Source organism: Rhinatrema bivittatum, chromosome 2 (genome assembly GCF_901001135.1).
Source record: "Rhinatrema bivittatum chromosome 2, aRhiBiv1.1, whole genome shotgun sequence".
Lineage (NCBI taxonomy): Eukaryota > Metazoa > Chordata > Amphibia > Gymnophiona > Rhinatrematidae > Rhinatrema > Rhinatrema bivittatum.
Genome location: NC_042616.1, coordinates 714795532 through 714814563, shown reverse-complemented (window position 1 = coordinate 714814563; position 19032 = coordinate 714795532). Strand labels below are relative to the sequence as shown.

The following is a 19032-nucleotide window of genomic DNA, read 5'->3' as shown; positions in this document are numbered from 1 at the left end:
TGATGACTTAACATGCTGGTTTCCTTGATCAATGTTGGTTTTCTTGGGTCTCAAGGCTAAGTTCTGTCAGGATTATAATATATATATATATATTTTTTTTTTTCTTTGCCTAGTCTTCCTTCCTCTCACACTGAATGTAATTTGATTTGTTTGCCTTTATTTATTTTCCTTTATTTAAATTTGGTTTAACTATGTTATTTCAGTTTTCTTTTTTTTTGTTTTCTAAGGCTATTAGAGGGCTCTATAGGGATATGTTCCCTTACGTGCTTAGTAGTTCCCTTACTCTAGAAAATTCAGAAAGTCCAACTTATTTTGTTATGGATTGTGTTGTGTTTGATTATTTTGTAAAATTTCAATAAGAGAGTTTAAAAAATAAATAATATATTTGGAAAATAACTCTCCAAAATGAAAAGTCTAAACACCCTCATTGTTAGTTCAAGTGTTACAATTGTTTAAAAGTGGAGATCCCTGTGGTTGTCTAGAAACTGACATTCATACTTGCCAACACTGTGGAAGATGGAAGTCATTCACTAGAGCTTGTGTTTTGGACATCTTAAAAAAAAGCTTACATTTAGTTTTATTTTTCAGAAGCAGATTAGCTTGGAAAAAATACCAGCATCTTTCAAGCTAGAGAGAACAGAGCTGAAAAAATGCTTGTGGTGATTCATGGGCTTTCATCCTACAGTTTGGCATGGGTAATCCAATTTATATCCCCCCGCCTTATCATGATATTAATCCCTGTCCTGAATCTGACCCAAAGACATTTAGATTAGACCAGGGCTTCCCAAACCTGTTCTGGAGACCCCACATCCGCTCGGGTTTTCAGATTATCCACAATGAATATTCATGAGATAAATTTGCATATACTGAGTCTCCTTGGTATGCAAATTTATTTCTGCATATTCGCTGTGAATATCCTGAAAACCTGACTGGCTGCCGGGTTCCCAAGACAAATTTAGGAAGCCCTGGATTAGACCCAAACCTTTAACCTGCATGACTAATTATAAGGCAAAATCTATGGTTTAATTTAGTTTTATTTGTTTGCTATACTACCTTATTAATATAAATCAAAGAAGTGTAAATACAAAATTACATTTCTTTATAAAAAAAAAAACAATTCTATATACTGAACAATTCCGATTCTTATGTTGGAGCCAGATATTACAAAGGGGCTCATGATATATATTCTGTCAGGACTGCTCAAAATGAGACTTTTCTGCAATCACACATGAGCATCTTATTCAAAAGCCTTGGACCAGCCTGAGTCATTTAAGGCAATCTGAGGCCTTCATACAGAAGTCTGCATTCTGATTGCTCTGTGAAATACGTTACAATCCAAAATAGTTGAGGGTAATCCATGTGGAAACCATAGCCGAGTCAGTGCCAGCACAAATATACTTAATTACGCTGTCACGGACCTGAATTTCTTTTCTAACATCACAGTAGGAAACAATGACATACAACACTAACAAACTTTGCTTCTTGCTATTGTTTAAAACCTAACCCCCTTTTCACCAGGATGACATTCAGCGACTGCAGGGGTGTGGACAAATTTTACTGCAGGCCTGGAAAACACCGAACACACACACAGATCAACAACCGGAATTTAGTCCAGTGGGGACCAGCAAAAGCTGACAGGCCCAAGGGGAGACTTGCACTGAACCGGGCAAAGAAAGAATTTATTAAAAGGGAAAAATGAAGTCCAAACAAAAATGCAGGGCGATAATAAAACAGTCAAAGAAATCCCAAGAAAACATTTCTTTAATAATCTCAGCACAGCTCTGATGCTCTACAACACTACTCACATTTACTTCACTCCTCTAAGCCCAAAGCTCCCTTTGATCAAACTTACAGAAAGGTCCTTTTTCTTCCTCTAGGTCCACTGAAGAATCCAATTTCCTTTTCTCTCCTTTAATTATGGGCTTCCCCAGGCGGGATGGTGTCTCCTCAGACCTTTGGGTCTTCATCCTCCCAGTTAGCACTCAGTCAGTGCTGGCAGGAACCATCAACCTGCTCCTCCAGCAGTTTCTCTGTGCTCCACATGCCAGTCCTAGACTTTTTTAGGTTGTGTAGACTCCCAGCTCTTACAAACTTCAGCAGACTTCTCTGTGTCAACCTACAGCACCAAAACGTCTGGGAACCCTTTGCCAGGATCCCTTTCTCCAACTACTCAAAACTACTTCAGTCTCCTGCCGACTCCTCCCTTACGCCTCTAGAAAGCACTATCTTTATAAAAAGAAACGCCATCCCCTTTGGGGGGAAAGCATCTCCCACAACTCACTCTTCCTATCTCACCCCCCTGACTTTCCCCTGCTGGAAGATTCTGAAAGCTGAACACAGAAAATCCTTTAGTGGCTTGCAAGGGGCCCCAAATAAAAAAAAAAAGCAGGAGATAAATATGAATAAATACAATTTGACACAGATTTTTCTACATAAATTGGAATGAGAACATAAGAAATGCCATACTGGGTCAGACCAAAGGGCCATCAAGCCCAGCATCCTGTTTCTGACATGGCCAATCCAGGCCACAAGCACCTGGCAGGATCCAAAAGGATACAAGCCTTCTTGCTCATTTCCAGGCTAAGCAGCGGCTTCCCCAGCTCTACATGGAAAGTAGTGGTTTATGGACTTTTCCTCCAGGAACTTGCCCAAACCCTTTTTAAATCCAGTTACGCTAACTGCTTTCACCACATCCTCTGGCAACAAATTCCCAGTTTAACTGTATGCTGAATGAAAAAATATTTTCCCAATTTGTTTTAAAATTGCTACCCATGAACTTCACAGTGTCCCCTAGTCCTAGTACTTTTGGAAAGGGTAAACAACCATTCCCTAATTACCCGTTTTACACCATTCATGATTTTATAGACCTCAACCATATCTCCTCTCAGTCGTCTCTTCTCCAGGCTGAAGATCCCTAACTTGTTTATCCCTTCCTCATAGGCGAACCATTTTGGTTGCCCTTCTCCACAACTTTTCTAGTTCTGCTAGGTCTTTGAGATGTGGCATCCAGAATTGCACCCAATACTCAAGATGCATTCGCATCATGCTATTTGACCTGTGGACATAGGCTGTTTAATTGTTGCCCACCCTCAATGTGGGAATAAGAATACATATATTTCAGTAACAAGCCTACTTTTGCACACGCAGGGCTAGGTCAGGGAAGGCAACTCTACAAAAAGCAGTTGCAAATTTGTTCAGATCCATTTGCAAAACTACTTGTAAGGTTTGCCAGATCACAAGTAATTTGATTGTCTACCCCACTCTGTGTTGTTTATATATATGTGTATGTATAGAAGTTTAGAAGGTAATTGTATAACAGCTTGTATAGGGGATAAAGTCTGCTGGTACTTTGTACCTACAAACTTTAGCCCAAACTTTCAAAGTGGTCCAGCCCCAGCTCTCTCACCCCTACAGCTCCAGCCCCTCCCTCCCCTATAAGCCCTAAGCCCTCTTCCTGCTAAAACCCTGGTACTATTTCCCTAGCCTCCACCCCCCCCCCCCCCCAAGTCCCAATCCTCTTTCCCCATCTCCAGTACTCTTGCCCCCAGCGCTGCAGCCTTCTTCCCCAATCCTCTCCCCTCCACAGATTCAGCCCTTACAGCACCAGCTCCTGCACTCTTCCTCCCACAACCCCAGCACCTCCTCCCTTTCTCCCTAAATACAATTCATAGTTCCACCCTACTTCCAAGCCCAGACAGAAGGAGACATTTTTACCTAGTAAAACAGCAGATTCCCAGTTCCCTTCACCATGCAGCCTTGCCATTGTAAAGGATGACTTGGTGCTGGCAGGAAACAGAAGCAGACTGAAAGTCTCTAGTGCTTCGTTAGCTTCTGTGTGATCTCCCAAGACTCCCAGTGTTTCCTCTTCTTGCCTGCATCACATGGTTTACAGCAGCCCTCCTTTAAGACCAAGCCACCAGGCTAGTCTTCCAAGTACCACATACTCCCTGAAGGACTTTCAGCACTAAAAGCGATAACAGTGACCACACATTACTATGTTAGGACCCCCATGCATTGGGTACATGGGGTCCTAACATACACAGACTTGGGAGGCAAAAGGTTAACAAAGCCACTTGCAAGTTGCAGATCCCTATTATAGGCGATCTTGCATGATTGTTTACCCAAGATGGTGGGGTAGAGTGGAAGAAGAAGACAAAATCTTTCTTGGATAAAGAGTGATATCTTGCAGGAAGTCATACTCTATGTCTGGAAGCTGGGATATATCCTTACTAGAGAGGACAGGAATATCTGGGCAGGCTGGATGGATTAAAAATTGTTCTTTTTCTGACATCATCTACTTCGTAGGCATTCCCACCCACAACAATCTCTAGCTATAAATGCTCTTTCATACTTGCAGTCCCAAAATCTCTTGTACTACATCATCTTTGGATCATTCTTATTTTGGTTCAATAAAAGGTATTACTATCTACAAAGAATCCAGTTTTCTCCTTACTATATAGAGTTATCAGATTTTTCAAGACGATTCCTTCCGTGACCATATTGATCTAAACACTATTTCTCAAGAGGTCACAGCCCTTGCAGAGGGGTGTGAATTATTTAAATCCCAATCCAGTATTTGGATTATGCGTCTTGTTTGCTTTTACAGTAAGGTAACAGGTAGCCACAGACAAAGGTTTTATCTCAGTGTTTCCCCAATCAATGCGGTGTGCCTTAAAACCTGATCAAGCTTGCCACAGAAAAAGGCATCACTGCCTGAGGCTTATGTAACACTCCCCCCTCCCCCCTGCAGTATTCTGGTTTTCCTTATGCCAAGGGAGGGGGGGAATTCCCCATAGAAGAAACAGATATACCTGTGGGTTCACAATCATGGGGGGAGGGGGGGGGGCAAGACAGTGTCCCCAACCAGTGATCTTCTCAGGTAACCCCTTATTTGCTTCACAGTATGCTATGTGCAATAACCACACCAAAAAAAGAACAGGAACGGATTTTTACTAATAACGTGTAGGTAAATCAGGAAGTGTGTTGTAAATTTTTGACAAAAGATAAGTAGAGATGGACAATGGCAGTAACAGACATAAAATAACAGGTAAACAGTAATAATGCAATAGCAGTCAACTAGGCAGTCAACTAGGCAGTTAGGATGGATGCCTAACTTAAATCAAGCAGAGCAACAGTTGGCCACCCCAAAGACTGAAGTTTTTATCAGTCTCTAAATACAGATATAATTACAATATATTTTACAAATGAGAACAAGAAATGTTCACACTAAGTGGAGCTTACTTTTCAACTGTGCACATATATCCACACATATGTGGATAAAAAAAAACCCCCAAACAAATCCCTTTCAGCAGCCCATTGGACCCCTTGACACATCCTGAAAATCTGGCATCGATAGGACACACCACAGGAGCAATGGAGATGTAATGCACGTTCTGTGGTAAAGCAGCAGGAAGATGAGAGCATGAGAACTATAAGTCAGTCCTTACAGCATACTTTGTAGAAAAATCTTTATCTTTATTAATTGATGCAGAACTCCAAAATCTTCAGTTAAAATAATCAACTTATAAAGAGTGAATGTCCCCCGACACGGTCACCATGTTTTACCACAGAGGCTGCATCGGGAGGAACAGTAAAATGCCATTCAAAGAGCTTTTGGCAGTGTCCTCAACTTTTGAATATGTGCTCTAATCTTCCTGCATCGATAGGATGCACACACCCATAAGCCTTCTTGCCTTTGCCATCAGCTTTTTGGTTCCTTTTGTAGATAAGATCAAGTTAGCCCATCTAGTCTCTCTCATTCACTCACTCTGAAGCTGCATGCTGTACTATGTCAGCCCTGTAGTGTTTTCTGCAGACAGCTAGTTTGGCTCGGTGACAATTAGTTTTCATTTGTTGAAGTGATTAATGTCTTTGAACTTTGGTACATGATTTCATCCATAATCATGCTATTATGGTTTCGTTTGGATGTGTTACATATGTTTGTGATTTTTTTTTCCTGTTCAGGCGACACATAAGGGATTTACTGGACAGATTATATATTGCACAACACTTTCACAGTTACTTAATGAACACCATTTTAGAAAATATTTTAAATAAAAGTCCCGATACTCATTGTGTCTAAAAACCTTTCTACCTTACAAATTTCAAATCTCATTTTTACAAAATGCCCCCACTTATGACTTTACAGTCATGATCAATAGATGTACTCTAACAAAAATAAAATGCAAACAGGACTGTAACTTTACAGTTCAGCTCCTATGAGCAAAATGCACTCAAGTCCTAAATTTATAAAACATGTAACAGTCATGGGCTTAATGAGTCCAATAACTCATAAAACATGCTGAAATAGTGAGTCATGAGCCAAGATTCACAGCCAAATGAAAAGGTTTACAAAAGATTTTGATCACCACATTTGAGTGTGTGCATATTTTTCATTCCCTTGAGGCAGGCTTATTTAGGTAACTGTACTATGTACCAGGTCTTGTAATATGATTGAATGTGCCGTAAATTTATTGCAATGGTCAGAATTTTGTGAACTCTGTACAGGCGGGTTATGAGTTTCGACTTATGATTAATGTCACTCACTATTTCAATATGTTCTGAATGGGTGACTTATTAAGCACATGATTGCTACAGTTTTTGATAAATTATGGTTTGTTTTTATTTGGGGGACAGTAAGAAGAAGAACATAAGAACATGCCATACTGGGTCAGACCAAGGATCCATCAAGCCCAGCATCCTGTTTCCAACAGTGGCCAATCCAGGCCTTAAGAACCTGGCAAGTATCCAAAACTAAGTTTATTCCATGTTAGGGATGTGAATCGTTTTAGGGCGATTAAAATTATCGTCCGATAATTTTAATATCGTCTTAAACCGTTATGGAACACAATACAATAGAGATTCTAACGATTTATCGTTATAAATCGTTAGAATCGTGAGCCGGCACACTAAAACCCCCTAAAACCCACCCCCGACCCTTTAAATTAAATCCCCCACCCTCCCGAACCCCCCCCCAAATGACTTAAATAACCTGCGGGTCCAGCGGCGGTCCGGAACGGCAGCGGTCCGGAACGGGCTCCTGCTACTGAATCTTGTTGTCTTCAGCCGGCGCCATTTTCCAAAATGGCGCCGAAAAATGGCGGCGGCCATAGACGAACACGATTGGACGGCAGGAGGTCCTTCCGGACCCCCGCTGGACTTTTGGCAAGTCTTGTGGGGGTCAGGAGGCCCCCCCCAAGCTGGCCAAAAGTTCCTGGAGGTCCAGCGGGGGTCAGGGAGCGATTTCCCGCCGCGAATCGTTTTCGTACGGAAAATGGCGCCGGCAGGAGATCGACTGCAGGAGGTCGTTCAGCGAGGCGCCGGAACCCTCGCTGAACGACCTCCTGCAGTCGATCTCCTGCCGGCGCCATTTTCCGTACGAAAACGATTCGCGGCGGGAAATCGCTCCCTGACCCCCGCTGGACCTCCAGGAACTTTTGGCCAGCTTGGGGGGGCCTCCTGACCCCCACAAGACTTGCCAAAAGTCCAGCGGGGGTCCGGAAGGACCTCCTGCCGTCCAATCGTGTTCGTCTATGGCCGCCGCCATTTTTCGGCGCCATTTTGGAAAATGGCGCCGGCTGAAGACAACAAGATTCAGTAGCAGGAGCCCGTTCCGGACCGCTGCCGTTCCGGACCGCCGCTGGACCCGCAGGTTATTTAAGTCATTTGGGGGGGGGGGGGGGTTCGGGAGGGTGGGGGATTTAATTTAAAGGGTCGGGGTGGGTTTTAGGGGGTTTTAATGTGCCGGTTTTGCGATTTTACGTTTTTTCGATTTTTTACGATTTTTCACGATATTTTACCCCCCCCAAACGGCAACAATACGATTCCCTCCCCCTCCCAGCCGAAATCGATCGTTAAGACGATCGAGGACACGATTCACATCTCTATTCCATGTTACTGTTGCTAGTAATAGCAGTGGTTATTTTCCAAGTCAACTTAATTAATTGCAGGTAATGGACATCTCCAAGAACTTATCCAATCCTATTTTAAACACAGCTATACTAACTGCACTAACCACATCCTCTGGCAACAAAATCCAGAGTTTAATTGTGCGTTGAGCGAAAAGAACTTTCACCGATTAGTTTTAAATGTGCCACATGCTAACTTCATGGAGTGCCCCCTAGTCTTTCTATTATCCAAAAGAGTAAATAACCGATTCACTTCTACCTGTTCTAGACCTCTCATGATTTTAAAGACCTCTATCATATCCCCCCTCAGCCGTCTCTTCTCCAAGCTGAAAAGTCCTAACCTCTTTAGTCTTTCCTCATAGGGGAGCTGTTACATTCCCCTTATCATTTTGGTCGCCATTCTCTGTAACTTCTCCATCGCAATTATATCTTTTTTGAAATGCGGTGACCAGAATTGTACAGTGTTCAAGGTGCGGTCTCACCATGGAGCGATATAGAGGCATTATGACATTTTCTGTTTTATTCACCATTCCCTTTCTAATAATTCCCAACATTCTGTTTGCTTTTTTGACTGCCGCAGCACACTGAACCGATGATTTCAATGTGTTATCCACTATGAACCCTAGATCTCTTTCTTGGGTGATAGCACCTAATATGGAACCTAACGTGTAACTATAGCATGGGTTATTTTTCCCTATATGCATCCCCTTGCACTTATCCACATTAAATTTCATCTGCCATTTCGATGCCCGATTTTCCAGTCTCAGAAGGTCTTCCTGCTTGTGATTTAACTACTCTGAACAATTTTGTGTCATCTGCAGATTTGATTATCTCACTCGTCGTATTTCTTTCCAGATCATTTATAAATATATTGAAAAGTAAGGGTCCCAATACAGATCCCTGAGGCACTCCACTGCCCACTCCCTTCCACTGAGAAAATTGTCTATTTAATCCTACTCTCTGTTTTAACCAGTTTGTAATCCACGAAAGGACATTGCCACCCATCCCATGACTTTTTACTTTTCCTAGAAGCCTCTCATGAGGAACTTTGTCAAACAAACACCTTCTGAAAATCCAAGTATACTACATCTACTGGTTCACCTTTATCCACATGTTTATTAACTCCTTCAAAAAAGTGAAGCAGATTTGTGAGGCAAGACTTGCCTTGGGTAAAGCCATGCTGACTTTGTTCCATTAAACCATGTCTTTCTATATGTTCTGTGATTTTGATGTTTAGAGCACTTTCCATTATTTTTCCTGGCACTGAAGTCAGGCTGTAGTTTCCCGGATCGCCCCTGGAGCCCTTTTTAAATATTAGCTATCCTCCAGTCTTCAGGAACAATGGATGATTTTAATGATAGGTTACAAATTTTTGCTAAGAGGTCTGAAATTTCATTTTTTATTTCTTTCAGAACTCTGGGGTGTATACCATCCAGTCCAGTATAGTGCAGGCCTGTTTGAAATTGCATGTTTCCTGGTTTTGTCAATATGTGTAATGTGTTCCAGAGTTTATCTGACTATGTAGATCTGGAAATAGTCCTGATCTGTTAAAATGTTGCATTGTGGAATCAAGATGGCGTCGTGAGGGGAGGATGCTGTGTTTCAAGCTCAGTACCCTTTTGTGTTTTTTTCTAATTGCTTTTTGCCAATACCGCATACAAAGAGGAAAGGACGGGTAAGGGAGGTTTCCTTGGATCCTCTCTTACCTCCCCTGATCCAGTCGAGTATTGAGGGCTTCTTCACCGCTTCTGATTCTTCTGCTCCAGTTATTGGGACCGATGTGAATGCCGGTGCTGAGCGCACACCGACACTCCTGGAAGTGCAAACATCTCTCGGTCCTGGATTACCCGCAACTCCCTCTCCACCAGCACATATTGTCGCTTCGAGACCAGGTTTGCTGATTGGATGGAAGGCGTCTGTAGTTGCGGCTGCTGCCAAGCTGGGTCTCCCAGCTCGTTCTGTGCCTCTTGAAGCAAGCGATGCTGCCGTGTATGCACCGCCGCTGTTGGAACAGTGAGCTTCAGATCTGAAGTGGAACATTGCAGCTATTCTGCCTTGGCTTCCACCCCTTCGTGACGAGATCACTTGGAGGCGTCCAAGGCGACTGATCTAGACTCTTGCCGAGTTGTTTCAGTAAGCTCTTCATTTCAATCTCCTTTGGTTAAGCTGGCTGTTATAACTTTGAATTTTGTTAACATTAGTTACATTAGTTAACATTAGTAATGAAGGGCACCCAGCAGTGCATTTATTCAATAGATCCGCTTATTTCTGCTCATACTTCCAAGATAGATGAACTGGACCAATAAATGAACCAGCTTCAGTCTACTCAAAATGGATTCGTTTAAGGTGAACTGCCGCTCTGTGCAGGTTACCCCCATATTTCTGTTAAGTATAGTAACTGCCGCTCCGTGCAGGTTACCCCCATATTTCTGTTAAGTATAGTAACTGCCGCTCCGTGCAGGTTACCCCCATATTTCTGTTAAGTATAGTAACTGCCGCTCCGTGCAGGTTACCCCCATATTTCTGTTAAGTATAGTAACTGCCGCTCTGCGCAGGTTACCCCCATATTTCTGTTAAGTATAGGAACTGCCGCTCTGTTTAGGTTACCCTCAAGCCTTATATATTAACAGAGCAACAATTTTACTGTGCGAGGAGCCTTCTTAAAAATTCAGACAATGCTGCTTAATGAGCTTTGCTTTTGAACTTGGCCATAGAAGCAGTCCTGAGCTTTTTCTCTTATGTCTGCAAATCAGTACCCCAGACCGTAAAAAAATCAGGGCCCGATCTGGTTGTCCTCTGAATCCAATTTCCCTTTTACCCCCATGCCATCAAAGCAGAGAGTTATGTCAAAGCAGAAAGCAGTTGTATCAAAAGCCTCAAGGTTTACTGATTAAGAGCAGTAATCCCCATGCATATTATTAAGGGTAATAAACACCACCGAGCAGGTTAACCCCATTTATTCCGTCCTTCAGCCTTTAGGGATCCACAGTGTTTATCCCATGCCTCTTTGAATTCTTTCACTATTTTTGTGTTCACCACCTCCTCCAGAAGGGCATTCCAGGCCTCCACCACTTTGTCCATGTAGAAATATTTTCTAACAGTGGTTTAGAGCAGTAGGCTGAGAATCAGGAAAACCAGGATTCAAATCCCACTTACTCTTGGGCCCAATATTGATAGCATGTTTAGCCCTAGACAGTGGCCACTGAATATCCGGTTATATTTGGCGACTGCTAAATAGCCGGATAAGTCATTTATCTGGGTATCTGAATAACTGGATAAAATGTGAATGGGCTGTGGGCGAAACGGGGCAGCACAACCCAATGTTCTTACCTGGTTAAGTTATTCGGATGAATTATATCTGCCAAAGAACAGGTTTAGCTTAACCAGATAAGTAGCGGCTTGGACAGGGATATTCAGTGGCACATAGTCATGCCATTGAATATGCCTTATAACTTAGCTGGCTAAGTTACATACCCGGATAACTTTAACAATTGGGCCTCTTGTGGACCTTGAGCTAGTCACTATCCCACTGCCTCAGGTACACATTCAAATTGTAAGTTCCCTGGGTAGGGACTTATTGTATCTAAATTCTAATAATGCTGTAAGTGACTAAAAATATAAATAAATATTGGTATTAGACTTAACTGGGAAAATTTCAGTCCCACCCAATAAATTGAGATGGGGTTGTATTTGCTCCTCTTTCTAACAATCGGGCCGATACAGTAAAGTCCATGGGAGAGCGGGCAAACGCCCGCTCTCCTGTGCGCGTGATTCAGTATTCAAATTAGGGTCGGCGATGAAAAGAGGACAGGACAGGAGTGACGGTTGTCAGCGGGTTTGACAGCCAACGCTCAATTTTGCCGGCGTCGGTTCTCAAACCTGCTGACAGCCATGGGTTTGGAAACTGGACGCCGGCAAAATTGAGCGTCCGGTTTTCAACTCGCGAGCCGCGGGCCAACTTCCATTTTTATTTTTTTTTTAATTTTTGTAATTTTCGGGACCTCCAACTTAATATTGCCATGATATTAAGTCGGAGGGTGCACAGAAAAGCAGTTTTTACTGCTTTTCTATGCACTTTCCCGGTGCCCGGAGAAATTAGTGCCCACCTTTGGCTAGGCGCTAATTTCTGAAAGTATAATGTGCGGCTTGGCTTTCTGAATCGCGTGGGAATACCTAATAGGACCATCAACATGCATTTGCATGTTGCAGGCGCTATTAGGTTCAGGGGGGTTGGACGCGCGTTTTCGACCACTTACTGAATAAGGGGCAACGCTAGTGCATTGAAACGCACATCCAATCGCGGGTTAACAGTGGGCTTCACTGTACTGTATCGGCCTGAATGTTAGTAGTCCTGAGTCACTGTACCTGCAGCTGAAGAGTGTTCATAGTTTTTGTGGATTTTGTCACTTTTCCTTTCCACAGTCAAGGCTCAGTAAGACCCTCTTGTCAAATAGGTGATTGAATTTGAGGTTCATGCACTAAAAGAAAGCATATGCGATCACTTGCAATAATAAAGAGTTTCATAAGCCATCATCAGAATGTGTAAGGGACACTTCGATCCCTTACCATTAGGGGTCCCCTTTGCTTAGTATTGAGGCCAGGGTCAATATCTTTTTAGATCATCCCTAAGGTTTCCCTCACCTATGGTCCTGGGATTGGTTGGCTCTGCCTATAAAAGAGGCTGAACATTAGCAAATTGGTGGCAGATGGAGTTGGATTTTGGAGTGAGAGTAGTAAAATTAGAGAGGATCCTTCCTAGGCCCCCCTGGTCTAGGCTACAGGGAAAAAAGAAAGACTTTGTTTTTGAAATTGTGATACATTACAGGAGGACCTTGCAAGACTGGAAGATTGGGCATCCAAATGGCAGATGAAATTTAATGTGGACAAGTGCAAAGTGTTGCATACAGGGAAAAATAACCCTTGCTGTAGTTACACAATGTTAGGTTCCATATCAGGAGCTACCACCCGCTGAGGAGACTGTCTTTGGGGAAACGTAGGCTGAGATCTAGCTCATTTTGGGGTCACTCAGGAGTGTGGGTATTTCCAGGGTGTCCCTAACTCAGAGGCACACTGACTCAGAAAACCCTAAGCCAAGAAGATTCATGGACATTGATTTTTGGAATTGGATATTGTGATAGAATACATACCCAGGGACCATGGAACACTTTAAGAAGAGAGCCTAACTAACTGGCTCCGATCCATCTTAAGACAGGGAATGCTGGGGCCAAGAAGAGAGCAGAGGGAGGTCCCAGACTCTACTAAAGGGCAGCTTGTGACTGGATCATGAGTAAGAAGGGAAAGACAGTCTTTTCAAAATAGCTGATCCGTTCTGAGGTTATATTTCTGAATTGGAATTTATAAACATGAATACTGAGGTTTTGCACTGTAAATAAAAACACACAAAGAGAAAAGCCTTGACCGCTCATTTCTGAGCCACAGATGTTAAAGTTTAATTTTGTTGCGGTAACATTTTATTTTGAACACCAGCTTTCACTCAAGCTAGGACACATCTAAGGGTATTGGGGAGTCCCCACCCCATTGAGCCTAGAGCCCCCGGAGGTGTATATATTCCCTGCTGGGACAGATCCTGGTACCCCGGTGGCCTTTGGAGAATTGTGTTGAGAGTGGAGAGAACCAGAGCTCCCAGTACAGAAGTGGCCCCAAGGACTATTGTGTGCTCCTGTATTCGGGGAGGGTTACAGATGTAACAAAAGTAGAAAAGTTCATGTATTTTACAGGGAAATGTCTGAAGTTGCAGAAGGAAAATAATCACCTCCGATCTTGTTACTGCAATATTCTAGTGGAAGACTGTAGCAGAAACACTTATCCCCCGCTGGACTAATTAAAGGATAACTACTGAAGCATCATCCGCTAATGGAAACTGAATCTCCAAGGCAGTCTGTCTTTTCTGTGGTCTTCTTAGCCACCCAGAAAATATAATCATCAGTACAGTATGTTTTAAATTACTCTGATAGGACATCATGTTTTGTTTTTAGTTTCCTGCTGTAAGTGAAGTAAGTGATTGGAGTTTTCAATAGCCCATGTACTCTTTCCCCTCCCAAAGTTTCAGTCCCACCCAATAAATTAGGAAGGGGTTGTATTTGCTCCTCTCTCTAACAATGTTAGTGGTCCTGAGTCACTGTACCTGCAGCTGAAGAGTGTTTTTAGGAATGAGAAAGTTAAAAACAGATGCACCTTGCTTAAAATAATTAAGAAAAAGGTTTTGGGAAAATAAACAGAGGGCAAAGCCTCTAGAAACTTAAAATACCCATTATTCCAAAAAATTACTTCTTAAAAATCTCTTAAACAGGAGAAGCATTAAGGTGATGTCTGAAACATTAACACGTTTTGGATTATTCTGTTTTTAGAAAGTCTGAACAGAATACACTTTGAGGAATGAAACTCATTTGTTGTTCAGCAGCTACAGTGTGTCTTGCACAATTAAATCAAGGGCATCACATCTGAACATGTCTGGTGCTACCGGTGGTGCAAACAGTGCACTTGCACAGGGTAGCACATCCAAGGGATGGGGAGGTAGCAGCAATGGTGGTGAAAGTGAGGAAGGGGCCGTAGAAAGGAAGAGGAAAGAAGAGAACATGTGGCCTGTGAATGACCGAACATAGAGCAGAGAAAGAGGGCGATCGTTCTGCAGCTCCTCTTCCTGTGCCAGTCGTGTGGTATTAAAAACTGCAGGATGGGCTAGTGAGGTGCAGAATGAAAGTAATACATTATCTCCACTGGATGAGTCAAAGTACCTTTTCAAACTAATGTGCATTGCACAGTACAAACCAACAAATAAAGTCAAAGGAAATCCCAAAACCTGCACACAAGGTAACACAATAGAGGGAGCCAAAATGGCAACCCCCCCCCCCCAAAAAAAAAACAAAAAACCCAACCAATTTTGTCAGCAGTAATATCTCCAAAATTTGATAATCAGCCTGTCGGTGTGTCCTGCTGTGGTAGGCAAGGACCACCTGGTCAGTTTAATCATCTACCTTCCAAATAATTTTTTTGAGATAATAATCTAGATTGCTGAACAACAAGCCCAACATGGCCAGTGTTTTGCTATAGGAAGCTTCTTCAGGGCTAAAGTTAACAATTGTAATCTACCACAGAGACTGTTTTTCAGCAGGACCGAAAGTCTCAGAGATGTGCCTCAGCGAGGTCCGGTTTGCTCATTTGGTTGATGGGAGCTATAAAGATTTCCAGTTATTTATGATTTACCGGTATATTCTGCCTTTCATGACTGGTCAGCTACTTCAAAACAGATTACATTTAGGGACGGTAGCTATTTCCCTGTCCCCAGAGGGCTTACAATTTGACAGGGTCATTTATCATTTTACTTTAGGGATTTAACTCTAGCTAATATGCAAATGTCACATTAATTATGCAAGTGGGAGGAGTTTGGGTGGAGTTAATGGTAATGAGTGGCTCTAACGTAAAATGAGATAGAGTAACGCTCAGCATCATGGGTTTTAAAGCCAGAAATAACTACACCTTTTTTCTGTGTGATGTGCCCGCTTTAGCTGTTCTTCACCGACCGAAAATGTTTTTATTGCACATGCCGTTCAGCAGGGGAGAGAGGGGAAAAAAAAAGAGAGAGAGAGGGCTTTGGGGAGGCAGTTTTATAATCACAGTCAGAAGTACAATGAAAGGTAAAAGAGGAGTCGATTCAATCAAGCTAGGTAGAGAGTACATCGCTCCAAATGACAGAAAATCTTCAGTATTGTCAACTTTGCTGTTCGTACCGCTTGACTGTATATGTAAAAAAACTATCCCCCAAACCCCACCCCCAGTTAAAAGTGCCCCCTCTTAACAATAAAGTTACATACTGGTCTCTTTCTCTCTCTCTCCTCTGAATGGCATGTGTGATAAAAAAAATTAGCACTGGTGTGATAAATTTATCGCAGCTTGTGGAAATTACCTATGTGATGCGGGAGCAGGGAAATTAAACTAACCATGCCTCTTTTTTTTTTTTTTTTTTAATTGTGGCCACTGTTTCTGCTATATTTATAGCATTTTGATAAATTCAGACCTAAATTTTAACCGAGACAATGGAGGATGAAAAAACTTGTTCAAAGTCATGAGAAGTGTCAGCAAGATTTGAACCGTTGCTTCCCTGATTTAAAGTTTGCTTTAAATCAGGGAATTTAAAGCGGAAGGGAAATAGAACCAAGAGCTAAGAGAAACAGATAAGTATGAGAGAAAAAATGTGTGAAGCTTGCTGGGCAGACTGGATGGGCCGTTTGGTCTTCTTCTGCCGTCATTTCTATGTTTCTATGTGTTTACCGCTCTAACCACTAGGATACTCCTCCACACCCCCAATGCTCTCTGCACTTATTGCACCTGTGGGTTAGGGTAGTAAAGAAGGCAGCAGCTTTGTCCTGAAGGATTTGATAAAGAAAAACAGGAAAATAGCAAGGCATTTTAACTGGTTTGTGAAGGGTGGGCAACAGGTATGGTAGAAGCTGGAAACAGGGGGAGTGCTTCTGAACCACCTTATTGAGGATGTGGGCACCAGATGGAATTCCACCTACCTCATAATGCAGAGGTTAGTAGAGCATAGGAAATTCCTTTTATGAGTTGTCTGAAGACTGACATAGGCTTGGTTAACTCCTGCCTGGGGCATCGGGATTGCTTACCCATGATGCTGACAGTGAGTGGTCTGAAGTCCTTCATGGATGCCATGGAGGCCAGGGGCGGATTGACCTAACGGGGGAATCGGGCTTCCCCCGGTGGGCCGGTCTAGCTGGTCACGTGGTCTCGACCGCGTGGCTCTTCTTCAGCCCAGCCTCAGCGCCTCCCAGCCAGCATCTGCCGGAGACCAAGCCAGCAGGGGCCGAAGAAATACAAATCGAGGCCGGCGGAGGCCGAAGAAAAGAAGGTCAGCCAGCGCGGGCCGAAGAAATGAAGATGGGAACCTCCCAGCCAGCCCCTGCCGGAGAAATAAAAATCGTGGCCGGCGGAGGCCGAAGAAAAGAAGATGGGCCGGCCTGGCGCCTCCTAGACAGCCCCTGCGGGAGACCAAGCCCGCGAGGGCCGAAAAAATGAAGAGGGGCGCTGCCCAGCCAGCAGCCAAGCGGCAGGGCTGAAGAAATAAAAATCGTGGCCGGCGGAGGCCAAAGAAAAGAAGATGGGCTGGCCCGGCGCCTCCCAGACAGCCCCCGCGGGAGACCAAGCCCGCGAGGGTCGAAAAAATGAAGATGGGTGCCGCCCAGCCAGCCCCCGCCGGAGACCAAGTGGTGGGGGCCGAAGAAATAAAAATCATGGCCGGCGGGGGCGAAAAAATGAAGATGGGCGCCGGCAGGAGCCAAACATGTGAACACCGGTGCTGTTAGCCGCCACCGGAGACCAGCTGTTCAGCTGGTGGCCTTAGATCAGCAGAGTGCTTCTGTGTTTGTGTGTGTGAGAAAGGAATGGTGCTTCTGTGTGTGTGTGTGAAAGGAATGGTGCTTCTGTGTGTGTGTGTGTGTGTGTGTGTGTGTGTGTGTGTGTGAGAAAGGAATGGTGCTTCTGTGTGTGTGTGTGTGTTTGTGTGTGTGAGAAAGGAATGGTGTTTCTGTGTGTGTGTGTGAGAAAGGAATGGTGTGTGTGTGATAAAGGAATGGTGTGTGTGTGTATGAGAAAGGAATGGTGCTTCTGTGTGTGTGTGTATGTGTGAGAAAGGAATGGTGTGTGTGTGTGTGTGTGTGTGTGTGTGTGGGTATGAGAAAGGAATGGTGCTTGTGTGTGTGTGTGTGTGTATGAGAGCGGAATGGTGCCTGTGTGTGTGTGTGAGAAAGGAATGGTGCTTCTGTGTGTGTGTGTGAGAGAGAGAGAGAGAGAAAGGAATGGTGCTTGTGTGTGTGAGAAAGGAATGGTGCTTGTGTGTGAGAGAAAGGAATGATGCTTCTGTGTGTGTGAGAAAGGAATGATGCTTCTGTGTGTGTGGTGTATATGTGAGTCAGGGACGGTGCTTGTGTGAGTCAATGCTTGTGTGCGAGAGAGAGATGGAGCATGTTTTTGGCTGGCTTGTGGCTGCGAGAGAGAGGGCATGTGTGTGATTAAGAGCTTGTGTGTAAGTGAAATAGAGAGAGCATGTGTGTGACTGAAATACTATGTGTAAGTAAGGGGAGCGAGAGCATTGGGTGATTGAGAGAGACTGGCCAGAGAGGTGACGTGTGTATGTGTGAGACTGAGCAGGGAGATGACTGGTGGTATGTGTGTGCGCGTGTGTGTGTGTGTGTGTGAGAGAGAGAGATACTGGTTGGGGAGATGATTGGTGTGTGAGAGACAGAAACTGGTCTTGAGGGTGTGACTGGTGTGTGTGTGTGTGAGTGAGAGAGAGAGAGAGAGAAGAGACTGGTTGTGGTCCCTAAGGAAGAGGACCATGAGGACAGCTTCAGCAGCTACTGCTGCTTCTGGTGTGGCCTGCAAGGGAAAGAAGTTGGAGAACTGCTGGAGAGGGTAAGTAAAGGTGGCTTTATAAGTTCATTTTTCTTGACTGACTACAATTTTAATTATTGGGTAGTATGTGATGTGACTGCTGTTTGAAATATTTTATTGGTGTTTGGTAAAGGTTTCAAAATTTGCTTGAGTCTTTAATTATTGGATATTCTATTCATCAGCTGTTTTAAAATTATTTTATTAGTATGATTTTATAATTATGATTCATGATTTATATATCTTGATTTTATTGATTGTTTCATGAAGAATGGTGACATTTTTGTTTTTCCATTATTGCACTGTATAGAGTCTGGCGTGATACGTTTTACAGTTTAGTTTTTGTCTGCGCATTTCTATTTATACTTTATGTGGCTTTATTCTGTATTTGGTGAGTTTGTGTTCTGCATGCAAAGACTGAGATGAAGCATTCTTTTAGCATGTAGGGATCTGTAGTAGCTTGGCCTGTTCTGTTTTCCTGATAGGAGGTGTATTGATATTTTAGATTCTGGTGTAATATTTATGGTATTCTTTTTCATAGGTGGGGTTGTTATTCTTTGAGTTTTGGCAAATAATACTGTGTTGATACAGGAGGACCATGCCGAAATATAGGGGTGTGTACATATATATGTAAATTATATATGTAAATTATATTGTATATGTAATTGGGTACCCATGGGTCAGTATGGAGAAAAATCCCCCG

The 19032-nt window shown here is 43.3% G+C and overlaps 1 protein-coding gene across 3 annotated transcripts in view; it reads right to left on the bottom strand.

Moving 5' to 3' along the window:
- LAPTM4B (lysosomal protein transmembrane 4 beta) overlaps positions 1–19032 on the bottom strand; it is a 164259-nt gene that overhangs the window by 464 nt on the left and 144763 nt on the right. The window lies entirely within an intron of this gene.